Below are 16,946 nucleotides of genomic sequence, written 5' to 3' on the forward strand. Positions count from 1 at the left end.
CATCAATTTGTGAGCATACAGGCCTTGTTGACGTCTTGGGATGGCTGTCAACCTCCTCTGTAGTCGGCAGCCTCTCATCCTTGAGATGAAGGCGAGTGTCAGAGACAAGGGTAGATGTCCATTCATGGTTAGGTACCTGAGAAGGTGAGGTCCCTTTAACACTGCTGGAGAGTCTTTCATTAATGTCTTTCCCAATAGACAAAAGTATCTCTGGGGTGTTGTTGTCTTTGAATCTTTGTCTCCTGGGAGTACCATGAAATGAAGGTTACTAATTTGTTAGTTACTATGATGCAGAATGTCTGCCTTTTAGTTTTCATTATATTTCGGAAACAAAAGATTCAAAAATCAACGATATTTTGGGTCCAGGCACGCCCAGCAGTGGCAGCAGCTGCCGGCGACACTGGTGTGTAAGTGAGGGCCATGGCAGCACTGTGAGCCACAAGCCGTGCAGCAGAGCAATCCGTGCCCAACATGTGGCTCCGGCCCGCATCGCGCTGCTGAGGAGGCACTGGCCACCCAGCTCGGCCGTTCGGCCACTGGGCCACGGCAGAGGCCGGGAGCTGGGAGCCATGAGATCTGAGGTGGTGGGACCTGTCAGCAGAATGTGTCCTCCCCTGCGTGCGACTTTGAGGCCACTGAGATGAGTCCCATAGCCTGGCCCTTGCAAGTACCCACATCTCACCAGCCAGGAGTCCGCCAGGTGCCATGGTGTCTGTCCAGCAGCAGTCACCATGGAGAGGCCAGGGTACAATAAACTGATGGACTTTGACAAGACAAGAGGGGAAGGGGCGTCAGAGGAGGGCAGGAGAATGTGCAAAGCTGGTGGCCGGACCAGCCACAGCGGCGGCACACGGGGACCAGTTGGGGGTCCTGATGGTGGGCCCCAACTTCCGGGTCGGGAAGAAGATAGGCTGTGGCAACTTCCGGGAGCTCGGCTCAGAAAGAATCTCTATACAAATGAATACTTAGCTCTCCGATTGGAGCCCATCCCGTGTGGGAGCCGCAGCCGTGCCTGGAACACAGCTTCCGCCCGCAGCTGGGCTCACGGAGCGTGTCCCTCCGGTCCCTCTGGCCCGCGCGGGAAGTACAGGGCCATGGTGCTGGAGCTGCTGGGCCGGCCTGGAGGACCTATTCGATCTGCGTGACCACACATCACGCTCAAGACTGTGCTCATGATCGCCATCCAGCTGATCACAGGCATGGAGTGTGTGCACACCCAGAGCCTCGTCTGCCGCGACGTGCAGCCGGAGGACTTCCTGGTGGGGCGGCGGGGCAGCAAGCGCAGGACGCCGTCCGTCCGCATCATCGACGCTGGCCTGGCCCAGGAGTACATGGACCCCGGGACCAAGAAGCGCAATCCCTGCCGCGAGCACAAAAGCCTGAAGGGCACAGCGCGCTCCATGAGCATCAGTACGCACCTGGGCAAGGAGCAGAGCGCCTGACAACCTGGAGGCGCTAGGCCACAGTCCATGGGCTGCCTGCGTGGCAGCCTGCCCCGGCAGGGCTCAGGGACGTGCTCAAAGGGCACTACCCGAGATCGGGGACACCAAGCGGGCCGTGCCCATTGAGGTGCTCTGCGAGAGCCACCCGGGGGAGATGGCCGCGTACCCGCGCTATGTACCTGCGGCGCCTGCTTCTTGGAGAAGCCTGACCAGGCGACCTGCAAGCTCGTCACAGACCGCGTCGCCCGCAGCGGCTTCGTGTTGCACCGCGAGTACGCCTGGGCGGGGAGCCCCTGCCCAGCCCAGCGGCACAGCTCACACCCACCTGCCTGGCAAACTCAGCCTGGGGGCAAAGCCCAGCCAAAACAGGGCACTGGGCTCCAGCAACCAGAGCTGAGTGCGGGCGACCCCACTGCCGGTCACTCCGACCCCCATCACAGCGCCTGCAGAGGCAGAGTGGCGGATGGCACCAGTGCTGCTGTTTCTTCAAGAGGAGCAAGAGGAAGTCACCGCAGAGGCACAAGTGACCCTGGCAGTGGCTCCCACACCCTCCGCTGCGGTTCCTGGAGGAGCTCGTCCGGTGGCCCACAGCCAAGACATAGACTGTGGCCCGGAGCTGCTCACCCCACGTGGGTGACTTCCTTCACATAAGACTGTGGCCGAAATTTCTCCTGTGTCCAGTCCTCCCTTCCAAGAGCATTAGCTATTTAAAACGAGTTTAAGAAAACACCGCCTGCCCTGCCCGCTCTGCCAAGTCTGCTGAAGTGAGGAGTGTGAGCTGGCGGCCCCGGCGCTGTCCAGCTTGCCCGCCCCATTAGTCTACCTCGTCTCCCCCTATCCAAAGGCCGTTTTCCCCAGGGGGCGCTGTGGGGCATTGCTGCCAGGGGTGAGCCCGCCCCGGGCCTCCCTAAATCTAAGGGGAAGGCGCGGAGGGAGTGGCACCCCAAGCAGAATGCTGCACCAAAGCTTGGGCGGCATGGCCCAGGTGTTCCTGCTGCACCTGCTCCTGGAGCCGGGGCAGCCGCCTGTGCGGTCACTAGGCCATGGCTGTGCCTGGGTGTGAGGGCGTCTTGGGTCTGAGCCACTGGAAACAGCGCCTTAAAGTCCCGTCTCAGCCCGCAGGAGTGGCAGAGGCCAGGCAGCCACAGTCAGGTGGGCGGAGCCGCTGGGGCGTTGGCGGCGGTGTGTGCATCTAGGTGTTGCTTTACAAAGTGTACAGAAATGGCACCTCTGTTTCTCTGATGCTTTGTGGAAGCCATACAACTTAGGGGCTTTTTAAAAAAAATAAAGGAAAATGAAACAAACCCAAAAAAATCAACAATATTTTAAACAGAGTCATAAGAATAGTTATTCTCAATTCATTTAGTCCCATAACTATTTTTGTTTATCCTGATTGTTTGCCAGTATTTTTGAATTCAGTTATTCCTTGAAGTTTCATAAATCTTCATTCAGTTCAAAGATATGACCTGTTTAGAGGCTGCAGTTTAGAGTAGGTCAGAGTCCTTTTCATGGATTTTTCTGAAGCTATAATATGCTTTGGTTCATGCATGAGGTCACCTGACTGCTGAGAGTCTTGCTTGGGCCCTTCCTGCATTGCTGGCTGACTCTCAATCCCGAGCTCATAGTCAGCCCAGGGGTAATGGCTGTCCCTCCTCACCAAGGCTGCTGCAACTTGGCAGCAGGGTGCACCTCCTCAGGAGAGGAGGTCCATTTTCTCTGTGGTGACAGATGGTATCCTGGACAAGCCCGCAAATTGTTAGAAATAAGGCGAGCCCCCCAAGTCAGGGGTTCTGGTAGAATACAAAATATACTCGGGAGCCAGGCAGCAGGCAGACACCTTTACTTCTACATGAAAGAGTGCACACACATCCCAATGGAAGATTTTATGTGTTTATTAAAACAGTGAAGCATTGCAAACCATGAATTTCAATAATTTTCATTGGCAAGTTCCTCCATGGACTCTAGTACTGAATTTGAATAATATCATTAAAGTGGAGACTTATCTTTTTATTTATTTTAGTTTTTCAGCTTTATTGAGAACCATAATTGACAAATAAAATTGTAAGATATTTAAAGTGCATGAAATTTATTCTTTTAAAATTGTTTCTTATTTTAACACTAAAAAGTGAGTCAAGAAAATAAGATGTTACATCAGTGGTACGATTTAGTGGCTTCCCAAATTGTACTGTTTGCAAGTATTTCAGTTTCATTAAAATTCATATAGTTACTGGACAGTTATTTACATAAAATGTTATATCAGACATTAATAAAATTTTTAACATCTGTATTTTAATGCCATTATTATTATTTGTTTCATTGCATGACTACTGCTGGAGATAAATTTGTTTTATAGGAAGGAGAAATTTAAATACTTTAATGCACCGGGAATACGGCTGAGACCCCAATGTCTGTTGCATGAACCAATGAAGGAGGGTGCAATTACACGCATCTTCCACCAGAGGCCGCTGTTCCCAAGCCGAGGGCAGCAGATAAATCTACTTCAAATCTCAAGGGGCTGGGAGCCCCCTCACAGGATGTGTGTGGGGACTCAGGCTCCTCCCCTCCTCCAGGCTCCCACTCAGTCCCCGCAGTCTGTTCACTCCCTGGGCCATGTGAGGGATCTTTCCTACCAGCAGTTTAACCACTTCCCTTCACCTCCTCCCAGGGCCCCCCAACATGTCCACTCTGATTCTTAATTCTGTGCCTTTCCACATGAAAGGCATTAGAACAGTGGTTCTCAACCTTCCTAATGCCGCGACCCTTTAATACAGTTCCTCATGTTGTGGTGACCCCCATATTTCATTGTTACAAATTGAACATAATTAAAGCACAGCGATTAATCACAAAAACAATATGTAATTATATATGTGTTTTCCGATGGTCTTGGGCGACCCCTGTGAAAGGGTCGTTAGACCCCCAAAGCGGTCGAGACCCACAGGTTGAGAACCGCTGCACTAGAAAACTTGAAAGGCAATGGGGAGCCACAGAGGGTGTTTGAGCAGTAGGGTGTCCTCACATGTAAGAAGACAAAGGGTCCTTTTCCTTTTGTCCCCCCACTTTCTAGAAGGGCCTTAGGGTATTCCTATGAGTCTGAAGCTTTGGCCAACCTAGAACCTCTGCTTGGGCCCCCAGTGTCTAGACCAGCAGGTCCCTCTGTGATGGCCCTGTGTACCCTCCTGGTGGGGCTGTTGGCTCGCCAGCGACTCTTCTGAGCCTGGGCAGACAGCAGCTGGGCAGATAGCAGCTGGGGAGACAGCCCTGCAGGGAAAGCCACAGGCTGGGGACTGGGTGTCACTTTTATAGAAGTGTTGGTGTCCCCTACCCTGCAGAGGAATGGGAGGCCCCAGGAGCTAATGTTGTCCACACAGGATTCGCTGGGGCAACAGTGGCCTGGAGGCGAGCACCCGGTACAGGTGGGGCCTGCTGGGCTGGCTGTGGGGTCCTTGGGAACCCCATACCCAGACCACCTCCGCTGCTCCTCTCAGTCCCTCTCTGTCTGGACAATGTCCCTTCCCTCTCCCAGGCTCTCTCTGTTGGAGCCTTTTCATCCTTTCACCTCTTTCTTACCTTGTCCCTATCTCTCTCTCTGCATCTCTGTCTTATTTCTTTCTCTCTGGATCTCTAGCTCTCTTTCAGTTTTTCTCTGTCTTCCTACCTCTGTGTCTTTCTGTCTCTGTTGCCTCCAGGCGCTGGTGGGGGAATACAGGATGCCCCCCGCCACCCCCCCCCCCCCCCCAGGTCCTCTTTCTGTTTAAGTTCTGCCTCCTCTGACACCATTGCCCTGAGGGGTAGAAGAAGGTGAGAGGCTTGCCCTGGAGAAGGATCGGGGAGGGCTGGGTGACAGGGAAGGGAGCCCAGGGCCCAGCCCCTGGAGCTGTGTAGGAACATCAGGCTTCAGACCCCAGTGCTGACCTCCATTTTGGGGGGCACTCCTGCAGCCACCTCTTTCCTTTCCCCACATTCTTGCCCACAACCCACATGCTCTCCAAAGCAAAACTTCCCTCTGTATCACTACTTCCTCCTCCAGCCCACCTTCTTCCACAGCCCACCTTCCCCCACAGCCCACCTTCTCCCCGCACCCTACCTTCTCCCCACAGCCCACCTTCTCACAGCCCACCTTCCCCCACAGCCCACCTTCTCCCCGCACCCTACCTTCTCCCCACAGCCCACCTTCTCACAGCCCACCTTCCCCCACAGCCCACCTTCTCAAGCCCACCTTCTCCCCACAGCCCACCTTCTCCCACAGCCCACCTTCTCCCACAGCCCACCTTCTCACAGCCCACCTTCTCCCACAGCCCACCTTCTCCCACAGCCCACCTTCTCCCACAGCCCACCTTCTCTCAGCCCACATTCTCCCACAGCCCACCTTCTCCCACAGCCCACCTTCTCCCCACAGCCCACCTTCTCACAGCCCACCTTCTCCCACAGCCCACCTTCTCCCCACAGCCCACCTTCTCACAGCCCACCTTCTCCCACAGCCCACCTTCTCACAGCCCACCTTCTCCCACAGCCCACCTTCTCACAGCCCACCTTCTCCCACAGCCCACCTTCTCACAGCCCACCTTCTCCCCACAGCCCACCTTCTCCCCACAGCCCACGTTCTCCCACAGCCCACCTTCTCCCCGCACCCTACCTTCTCCCCACAGCCCACCTTCTCCCCACAGCCCACGTTCTCCCACAGCCCACCTTCTCACAGCCCACCTTCTCCAACAGCCCACCTTCTCCCACAGCCCACCTTCCCACAGCCCACCTTCTCCCACAGCCCACCTTCTCCCCGCACCCTACCTTCTCCCCACAGCGCACCTTCTCCCCACAGCCCACGTTCTCCCACAGCCCACCTTCTCACAGCCCACCTTCTCCCCACAGCCCACGTTCTCCCACAGCCCACCTTCTCACAGCCCACCTTCTCACAGCCCACCTTCTCCCACAGCCCACCTTCTCCCCACAGCCCACCTTCTCACAGCCCACCTTCTCCCACAGCCCTCCTTCTCCCACAGCCCACCTTCTCCCACGGCCCACCTTCTCACAGCCCACCTTCTCCCACAGCCCACCTTCTCCCACAGCCCACCTTCCCTCACAGCCCACCTTCTCCCACAGCCCACCTTCCCCCACAGCCCACCTTCTCCCACAGCCCACCTTCTCCCACAGCCCACCTTCTCACAGCCCACCTTCTCCCACAGCCCACCGTCCCCCACAGCCCACCTTCTCCCACAGCCCACCTTCTCACAGCCCACCTTCTCCCACAGCCAACCTTCCCCCACAGCCCACCTTCTCCCACAGCCCACCTTCTCCCACAGCCCACCTTCCCCCACAGCCCACCTTCTCACAGCCCAACTTCCCCCAGAGCCCACCTTCTCCCACAGCCCACCTTCTCCCACAGCCCACCTTCTCCCCACAGCCCACCTTCTCCCACAGCCCACCTTCCCCCACAGCCCACCTTCTCACAGCCCACCTTCTCCCACAGCCCACCTTCTCCCACAGCCCACCTTCTCCCACAGCCCACCTTCCCCCACAGCCCACCTTCTCCCACAGCCCACCTTCTCCCACAGCCCACCTTCTCACAGCCCACCTTCTCCCACAGCCCACCTTCTCCCACAGCCCACCTTCTCACAGCCCACCTTCTCCCACAGCCCACCTTCTCACAGCCCACCTTCTCCCACAGCCCACCTTCTCCCACAACCCACCTTCCCCCACAGCCCACCTTCTCCCACAGACCACCTTCTCCCCACAGCCCACCTTCTCCCACAGCCCACCTTCCCCCACAGCCCACCTTCTCACAGCCCACCTTCTCCCACAGCCCACCTTCTCCCCACAGCCCACCTTCTCCCACAGCCTACCTTCCCCCACAGCCCACCTTCTCACAGCCCACCTTCTCACAGCCCACCTTCTCCCACAGCCCACCTTCTCACAGCCCACCTTCTCCCACAGCCCACCTTCCCCCACAGCCCACCTTCTCACAGCCCACCTTCTCCCACAGCCCACATTCTCCCACAGCCCACCTTCTCCCACAGCCCACCTTACCCCACAGCCCACCTTCTCCCACAGCCCACCTTCTCCCACAGCCCACCTTCCCCCACAGCCCACCTTCTCCCACAGCCCACCTTCTCCCACAGCCCACCTTCTCCCACAGCCCACCTTCTCCCACAGCTCACCTTCTCACAGCCCACCTTCTCCCACAGCCCACCTTCTCCCACAGCTCACCTTCTCACAGCCCACCTTCTCCAAAAGCCCACCTTCTCCCACAGCCCACCTTCTCCCCACAGCCCACCTTCTCACAGCCCACCTTCTCCCACAGCCCACCTTCTCCCCACAGCCCACCTTCTCACAGCCCACCTTCTTCCCACAGCCCACCTTCTCCCACAGCTCACCTTCTCCCACAGCCCACCTTCCCCCAAAGCCCACCTTCTCACAGCCCACCTTCTCCCACAGCCCACCTTCTCCCCACCGCCCACCTTCTCCCACAGCCCACCTTCCCCCACAGCCCACCTTCTCACAGCCCACCTTCCCCCACAGCCCACCTTCTCCCACAGCCCACCTTCTCCCACAGCCCACCTTCTCCCACAGCCCACCTTCCCCCACAGCCCACCTTCTCACAGCCCACCTTCTCACAGCCCACCTTCTCCCACAGCCCACCTTCCCTCACAGCCCACCTTCTCCCACAGCCCACCTTCTCCCAGCCCACCTTCTCCCACAGCCCACCTTCTCCCACAGCCCACCTTCTCACAGCCCACCTTCTCACAGCCCACCTTCTCCCACAGCCCACCTTCTCCCACAGCCCACCTTCTCCCACAGCCCACCTTCCCCCACAGCCCACCTTCTCCCACAGCCCACCTTCTCCCACAGCCCACCTTCCCCCACAGCCCACCTTCTCCCACAGCCCACCTTCTCCCACAGCCCACCTTCTCCCACAGCCCACCTTCTCCCACAGCCCACCTTCTCACAGCCCACCTTCTCCCACAGCCCACCTTCTCCCACAGCCCACCTTCTCCCAAAGCCCACCTTCTCCCCACAGCCCACCTTCTCACAGCCCACCTTCTCCCACAGCCCACCTTCTCCCCACAGCCCACCTTCTCACAGCCCACCTTCTTCCCACAGCCCACCTTCTCCCACAGCCCACCTTCTCCCACAGCCCACCTACCCCCAAAGCCCACCTTCTCACAGCCCACCCTCTCCCACAGCCCACCTTCTCCCCACCGCCCACCTTCTCCCACAGCCCACCTTCCCCCACAGCCCACCTTCCCCCACAGCCCACCTTCTCCCACAGCCCACCTTCTCCCACAGCCCACCTTCTCCCACAGCCCACCTTCCCCCACAGCCCACCTTCTCACAGCCCACCTTCTCACAGCCCACCTTCTCCCACAGCCCACCTTCCCCCACAGCCCACCTTCTCCCACAGCCCACCTTCTCACAGCCCACCTTCTCCCACAGCCCACCTTCTCCCACAGCCCACCTTCTCACAGCCCACCTTCTCACAGCCCACCTTCTCCCACAGCCCACCTTCTCCCACAGCCCACCTTCTCCCACAGCCCACCTTCCCCCACAGCCCACCTTCTCCCACAGCCCACCTTCTCCCACAGCCCACCTTCCCCCACAGCCCACCTTCTCCCACAGCCCACCTTCTCCCACAGCCCACCTTCTCCCACAGCCCACCTTCTCACAGCCCACCTTCTCCCACAGCCCACCTTCTCCCACAGCCCACCTTCTCCCCACAGCCCACCTTCTCACAGCCCACCTTCTACCACAGCCCACCTTCTCCCCACAGCGCACCTTCTCACAGCCCACCTTCTTCCCACAGCCCACCTTCTCCCACAGCCCACCTTCTCCCACAGCCCACCTTCCCCCACAGCCCACCTTCTCACAGCCCACCTTCTCCCACAGCCCACCTTCTCCCCACTGCCCACCTTCTCCCACAGCCCACCTTCCCCCACAGCCCACCTTCTCACAGCCCACCTTCTCCCACAGCCGACCTTCTCCCACAGCCCACCTTCTCCCACAGCCCACCTTCCCCCACAGCCCACCTTCTCACAGCTCACCTTCTCACAGCCCACCTTCCCCCACAGCCCACCTTCCCCCACAGCCCACCTTCTCCCACAGCCCACCTTCTCACAGCCCACCTTCTCCCATAGCCCACCTTCTCCCACAGCCCACCTTCTCACAGCCCACCTTCTCCCCACAGCCCACCTTCTCCCACAGCCCACCTTCCCCCACAGCCCACATTCTCACAGCCCACCTTCCCCCACAGCCCACCTACTCCCACAGCCCACCTTCCCCCACAGCCCACCTTCCCCCACAGCCCACCTTCCCCCACAGCCCACCTTCTCCCACAGCCCACCTTCTCCCACAGTCCACCTTCCCCCACAGCCCACCTTCCCCCACAGCCCACCTTCTCCCCACAGCCCACCTTCTCCCACAGCCCACCTTCTCCCACAGCCCACCTTCTCCCACAGCCCACCTTCTCCCACAGCCCACCTTCTCACAGCCCACCTTCTCCCACAGCCCACCTTCTCCCACAGCCCACCTTCTCACAGCCCACCTTCTCCCCACACCCTACCTTCTCCCACAGCCCACCTTCTCCCACAGCCCACCTTCTCCCACAGCCCACCTTCTTCCCACAGCCCACCTTCTCCCACAGCCCACCTTCTCCCACAGCCCACCTTCCCCCAAAGCCCACCTTCTCACAGCCCACCTTCTCCCACAGCCCACCTTCTCCCACAGCCCACCTTCTTCCCACAGCCCACCTTCTCCCACAGCCCACCTTCTCCCACAGCCCACCTCCCCCCACAGCCCACCTCCCCCCACAGCCCACCTTCTCCCACAGCCCACCTTCTCCCACAGCCCACCTTCTCCCACAGCCCACCTTCCCCCACAGCCCACCTTCTCACAGCCCACCTTCTCACAGCCCACCTTCTCCCACAGCCCACCTTCCCCCACAGCCCACCTTCTCCCACAGCCCACCTTCTCACAGCCCACCTTCTCCCACAGCCCACCTTCTCCCACAGCCCACCTTCTCCCACAGCCCACCTTCTCCCACAGCCCACCTTCCCCCACAGCCCACCTTCTCCCACAGCCCACCTTCTCCCACAGCCCACCTTCTCCCACAGCCCACCTTCTCCCCACAGCCCACCTTCTCCCACAGCCCACCTTCTCCCACAGCCCACCTTCTCCCACAGCCCACCTTCTCCCCACAGCCCACCTTCTCACAGCCCACCTTCTCCCACAGCCCACCTTCTCCCCACAGTGCACCTTCTCACAGCCCACCTTCTTCCCACAGCCCACCTTCTCCCACAGCCCACCTTCTCCCACAGCCCACCTTCCCCCACAGCCCACCTTCTCACAGCCCACCTTCTCCCACAGCCCACCTTCTCCCCACCGCCCACCTTCTCCCACAGCCCACCTTCCCCCACAGTGCACCTTCTCACAGCCCACCTTCTTCCCACAGCCCACCTTCTCACAGCCCACCTTCTCACAGCCCACCTTCTCCCACAGCCCACCTTCTCCCACAGCCCACCTTCTCCCACAGCCCACCTTCTCCCACAGCCCACCTTCCCCCACAGCCCACCTTCTCACAGCCCACCTTCTCACAGCCCACCTTCTCCCACAGCCCACCTTCCCCCACAGCCCACCTTCTCCCACAGCCCACCTTCTCACAGCCCACCTTCTCCCACAGCCCACCTTCTCCCACAGCCCACCTTCTCACAGCCCACCTTCTCCCCACAGCCCACCTTCTCCCACAGCCCACCTTCCCCCACAGCCCACCTTCTCACAGCCCACCTTCCCCCACAGCCCACCTACTCCCACAGCCCACCTTCCCCCACAGCCCACCTTCCCCCACAGCCCACCTTCTCCCACAGCCCACCTTCTCCCACAGTCCACCTTCCCCCACAGCCCACCTTCCCCCACAGCCCACCTTCTCCCACAGCCCACCTTCTCCCCACAGCCCACCTTCTCCCACAGCCCACCTTCTCCCACAGCCCACCTTCTCCCACAGCCCACCTTCTCCCACAGCCCACCTTCTCACAGCCCACCTTCTCCCACAGCCCACCTTCTCCCACAGCCCACCTTCTCCCACAGCCCACCTTCTCACAGCCCACCTTCTCCCCGCACCCTACCTTCTCCCCACAGCCCACCTTCTCCCACAGCCCACCTTCTTCCCGCACCCTACCTTCTCCCCACAGCCCATCTTCTCCCCGCACCCTACCTTCTCCCCACAGCCCACATCCTTCCTATAGCCCATCTTGTTCTCGGTTTTCTCCCTGCCCTTTCTTGTCAACAGGTTCCCAACCTCCTCTCATATATTTGCATCTTCAGTGTATATTGTCCCCACATCCTGCCCCCTTCTCTACACGGTGCAGCTGCTGATGGCTGATGTCAAATTGTCAGCACTAATGGCAGGGGAAGGCAGGGGCTCCATTTGACTCTGAGAAGGACCTCATAGCATTCATCCTGGTGGGCGACTATACACATTTGTGGGTGTGTGGGTGGGTGGGTGGGGGTAGTCAAGTTCTCAGAAGATGGTGCTCAGGGATCAGGGATGGTCTGGCTGTTGGGTTCGTCACTGAGGAGCCCAACTGTGTTCCAGGACCTGGTGATGAGATGTGTCCAGCTGTTGTGCAGACCTAGGGGTGGTGCTCTCAGGGTCTATCTGTTGTGGGGTTTGACTGTTGGGGGTTTGGGTCTGCGTAACTGTTGTGAGGTGCCCATGGCTGTGGAGGAGAGGAGTGAGTGGTTGTTGCAGACAATTAGTGTGACAGCCCTCCACTGTTTGCTGGAGCCTGTTGTGTGTGGGCTGTAGTTCCTGGGATAGTGGCCATCTGCTTTTTTTCTCTCTCCCTCTCTCCTCTCTGCCCTTCCTGCTTTCTCTGTTTCTTACTGTCCATCTCCTCTTCTCTCTGTTCTCTCCATCTCTGTGCCCCTATATTGAACTTTTATTCAAACATTAACAGGGCAATTATTTTGTGCCACCATCTGGCTGCATCAGTACCCTGGGGCTCTGGGTCCTGCTCAGCTGGGAAGAAGAGGTGGGACACCCCCACCCATCCATGGTGGGACAGAAGGTGGAAATCATTGGTTCACTTGGAGGAAATGGGCTCGAGGTATGTGTCTCAGAGACCACACCTACCCAGGCAGGCCTTGTTCCCCAACTCCAAGTCGAAGGCTGAGGGGTTTGGGTGGGTGCAGGGACTCTGTTCTGGGGGAGCAGAGAGGATTATGGGTCTCAAGAGGGGATCAGTCATGCATATATTAAAATGGGAAGGCATTTCAGTCAGAGGGACTGGCCCATGCAAAGGTCCTGAGGCAGGACTGTGCCTGGAGTGTTGGAAGAACAGTGAGGAGGCCCATGTGGCTGGAGCAGAGTGAGGAAGGGGCCGAGAGGGAAGAGGTAAGTTAAGGGAGGGGTGAGGGCAGGTCACACAGGGCCTTGTGGGCTGCGGAGAACTTGGGCTTTTACCTTGCGGGAAGTGGGAAACACGGGCTGACTGTATGTGGGGCTCTGCTGACATGCCAGCCCTTGCCCCAGACATGGCCACCAGCACTGTGATCCCTCCTTTTAAAGTAAATTTTTATCGTGGTAAAATCTGCCATATTAACTATTTTTAACTAAACAGTTCAGGGGCATTAAGTACATTCACATTATTGTGAAACCACCTCCACCATCATCTCCAGAACTTCCTCATCTTCTCAAACTGAAACTCTGTCCCCTTAAACACTTACTTCTCTTCCCCCTCCCCCAGCCCCTGGCACCCACCATCTACTTCTGTATCTATGGATCTGACTCCTCTAGGAACCTCATGTAAGTGGAATCACATAGTATTTGTCCTTTTGTGACTGGCTTATTTCACTGAGCATAATGTCCTCAAGGCTCAGCCTTGTAGCATGGGTCAAAATTTCCTTCCTTTTTAAAGGCCGAGTAATAGTCCATTGTCTGGATGGACCAGTTTGTTTATCCATTCATCCACTGGTAAACACTTGCTTCTGTGTTTTGGCTCCCGTGAATCATGCTGCTGTGGACATGGATGTGAAAATAGCTCTTCAAGATCCTGCTTTCAATTGTTTTGGGTCTATATCTATAAGTGGGACTGCTGAGTCACATGGTTATTCTATATGTAACTACTTGAGGAATTGCCAAACTGTTTTACACAGTGGCTGCACCATTTTACATTCCCATCAGCATTGAACAGGATTCTAATTTCTCTATATCCTCCCCAATACTTTGGTATTTTCTGTTTTTATTTTTAAAATTTTACAGTAGCCATCTTCATGAGTGTGAGGCTGGCATTTCTTCATAGTTTTAAAGTGCACTTCCCTAATGATTAGTAATGTTGGGCACCTTTTATGTGCTTAGTGGCTATTCATACATCTTCTTTGGAAAAATGTCTATTTAAGTCCTTTGCTCATTTTAAAAATATTTTTATTGATTTCAGGGAGGAAGGAAGAGGGAGAGAGAGATACTAGTACGATGAGATTGAGTCATTGATTGGCTGCCTCCTGCATGTCCCTCCTGGGGATGGAGCCTGCAACCTGGGCATGTGCCCTGACTGGGAATTGAACCTTGACCTCCTGGTTCTTAGGTCAATGCTCAACCACTGAGCCACACTGGCTGGGCTCCTTTGCTTATTTTTAAATAAAAAATTTTAAAAATATTTTTATCCTTACCCAAGGATATGTTTATTGATGAGAGAAAGAGGGAGAGAGAGAGAGAGAGAGAGAGAGAGAGAGAGAGAGAGAGAGAGAGAGAGAAATATTGATGTGATTGATTGCCTCTCGCACATGCCCTGACCAGGGATAGAACCCGAAACCTAGGTATGTATCCTGGTCAGAAATCCAACCTGCCACCTTCTGGTGCAGGGGACGACGCTCCAATCAACTGAGCTACTGGCCAGAGCCCTTTGCCCATGTAAGTCACATTTTGTTGTTGAATTTTAGGAATTCTCTGTATATTCTGGATAGTAATACTTTCTCCCATCCTGCGGGCTGCCTTTTCACTGTGGCTAGTGTCTTTCCTGGCTCTCCTGTTCCTACAGCGGAAACAGTGGCAGTTGGCTCCAGGTGAGATCCTGGGACCCAGTGTTGCAGCCACCACCGCTTCTAATCAAGTGGCTGCCAAGCCCAGGCCGGCCTGGGGGGCAGGTCTTTATGAATCATCCTGGGAGGCGGCCACTGCCTCTGTAGCAGGGTGTCTCCACACACAGTGTAGCCATTCAGAGCTGGGAAAGCCTGTGCGCTTGCTCTGTAGGATGGTGAGCGGCATCCCTGGCCTCTACCCAGCAGATGGCAGTAGCACTCTCCCCTTATTGTGACAATCAAATATGTCTCTGGACATTGACAAATGTCCCCAGGATTTGGAACCACTGCCCTAAAGCTGGAGGGTGGGTGGGAGGCCGCCCGGGTGTGTGTGTGGGATAGGCTCTGCAGAGGAGGAGCCAGGAGCCTGGGTGCCACCTCAGGTGAGCAAGCCTCAGTCTCCCCACCTGTAGAATGGGGGACTGGAGGTGATGACAGGACTCAGTGCACTCACTCATTCATTCAACAGGGATTTATCAAGCACCTGTGCTTATCCCCACTCCAGGCCCTCGGGTGGAGAAAGAGAGGCATTAATGAATTACACAGTGAATGCAAAGTCACTGCCATTGTCAATGCTGAGAAGCAGAAACACCAGCTGTTCAGTCAGCGCAGAGCCGGGGCACTGATCTCTCCTGGGAAGTCAGGGAGGGCCTCTCGGAGAGGTTGCAATAAGAGGACAAGAATGAGGGAGCGAAGGGAGGCGAGGAAGAATGGTCCAGGCAGCAGGACTGCACGTGCAAAGGCTCTTTGGTGTCTGAGTGGTCGGAAGGCCGGAGTGGTTGGGGCGTGGATGGGACCAGCTCCATCTGGACCTTGTGGGCCCTGCGGGTGGGGCAAAGGACTGCGGTCTTGACGTGCTGAGGCTTTAGGTTGGAAAGTGGGGCAATGTGATTTGGGTGGTGAAGATCTCTCTGCAGAGACTGTCTGTAAAGTACTTCGCTCAGGCTGGGGTGGGCACCCAGAAAGGGCTCGAATGGTGCCCATGGGTGTCTCAGACACACAGAGAAGGCACAGGGTCCAGGCCCTGCCTCCTGAGGTCTCCAGGAGCCATGCATCTGCCAGGCTTGGTGTGGGGCTGGAGAGTGAGATGTCCCTGCTTTGTGTGCGGTGTCAGAGATGGTTGAGGGACAGCCACCACTGCGGTGGGGTGCAGGGCTGCCTGGGCTGGAAGCTGCTTCTTTCAGAGCACTCCTGGGCCCATTTCACAGGAGGGAGACTGAGGCCCTGGGCTCCATGGGCACTGAGTCCTGATCCAGGTCTGGCCTCAAGGTGCCATGGGTCTGCCATACCTCTGGCTGTGTCTCAGAGCCTGAGAGGCTGTGCTCCAGAGTCCAGCTGCCCAGGTTCCAAGCCCACCTGTGACCAGATGGGTGACCCTGGACCAGACACTACCCCTCTGAGCCTCTGTAGCAGAAAGGGAAGAACCTGCCCCCTCAGGGAAGTTGTGAAAATTAACATTGTTCGCATTCATTCATTTACTCAACAAATGGATATTAAGCCCTACTGTGTGCCAGGTGCTGTTCTAAATACTGGGGATACAGAGGGTACTATTCCGTCCTCCAGGACTGGCATCCTAGTGGCACAGATAGTCACTAAGCACGTCAGTCAGTCATTAGAAAGTCAGGGAATGATAAGTGCCCTGAGGAAAAACAGCAGGCAGAGGAGAGAAAATGAATGTGGTTGTGGTGTGAGTGGCGATTCAGGCGAGTGTCAGGACAGTCCTTGCGAGGAGGTGAGACCTGGCTGAGGTGAGGGAGGGGCCATGTGAAGATGTGGTGGGACAACATTCCTAGCAGAAGGAACAGCTCATGCCAAGATCCTGAGGCAGCACTGTGCCTGGTCTGTGGGGGGAAGGAGGCTTGTGTGGCTGGAGCAGGACGAAAGGAGGCATAGCCATGAGGCTGGGTGTAAGATTGAGATTTGCGTGTAGGGCCCAGCAGGCCTGGAGGGGGTCCAGCCATCTGCAGGGGGTTTGGGGACTCAGATGCCTGGAAGAGAGACCCTCCTGACAAGGGCCTGAGCAGGAGAAGGATCTAGGGCAGTGGTTCTCAACCTTCCTAATGCCGCGACCCTTTAATATAGTTCCACATATTGTGGTGACCCCCAATTTCATTGTTACAAATTGAACATAATTAAAGCATAGCGATTAATCACAAAAACAATGTTATTATATATGTGTTTTCCGATGGTTTTAGGCGGCTCTTGTGAAAGGGTCGTTCGACCCCCAAAGGGGTCGCAACTCACATGTTGAGAACCGCTGATCTAGGGGGTCCTGGCCTTGGCTGGACACACAACACCTCTGAGCTCCCTTCCATTGAGTCTGGACAGTGGGGCGTGGTGCCTTCACGCCTTCCTGGTGACGCCACCTTCAGGCTGGATTGGGGGCTGCATGGCCACAGAAGATTTGAGGCTTCTCTCATTTGGGGCTTTTCCCCTGTTTGG

The 16,946-nt window shown here is 57.0% G+C and overlaps 1 pseudogene; it reads left to right on the forward strand.

Moving 5' to 3' along the window:
* The first annotated feature begins 599 nt into the window (after positions 1 to 599).
* Positions 600 to 2,133, forward strand: LOC132234089 (casein kinase I-like; annotated as a pseudogene).
* Positions 2,134 to 16,946: the final 14,813 nt, after the last annotated feature.

Source organism: Myotis daubentonii, chromosome 5 (assembly GCF_963259705.1).
Source record: "Myotis daubentonii chromosome 5, mMyoDau2.1, whole genome shotgun sequence".
NCBI classification, from domain to species: Eukaryota; Metazoa; Chordata; class Mammalia; order Chiroptera; family Vespertilionidae; genus Myotis; species Myotis daubentonii.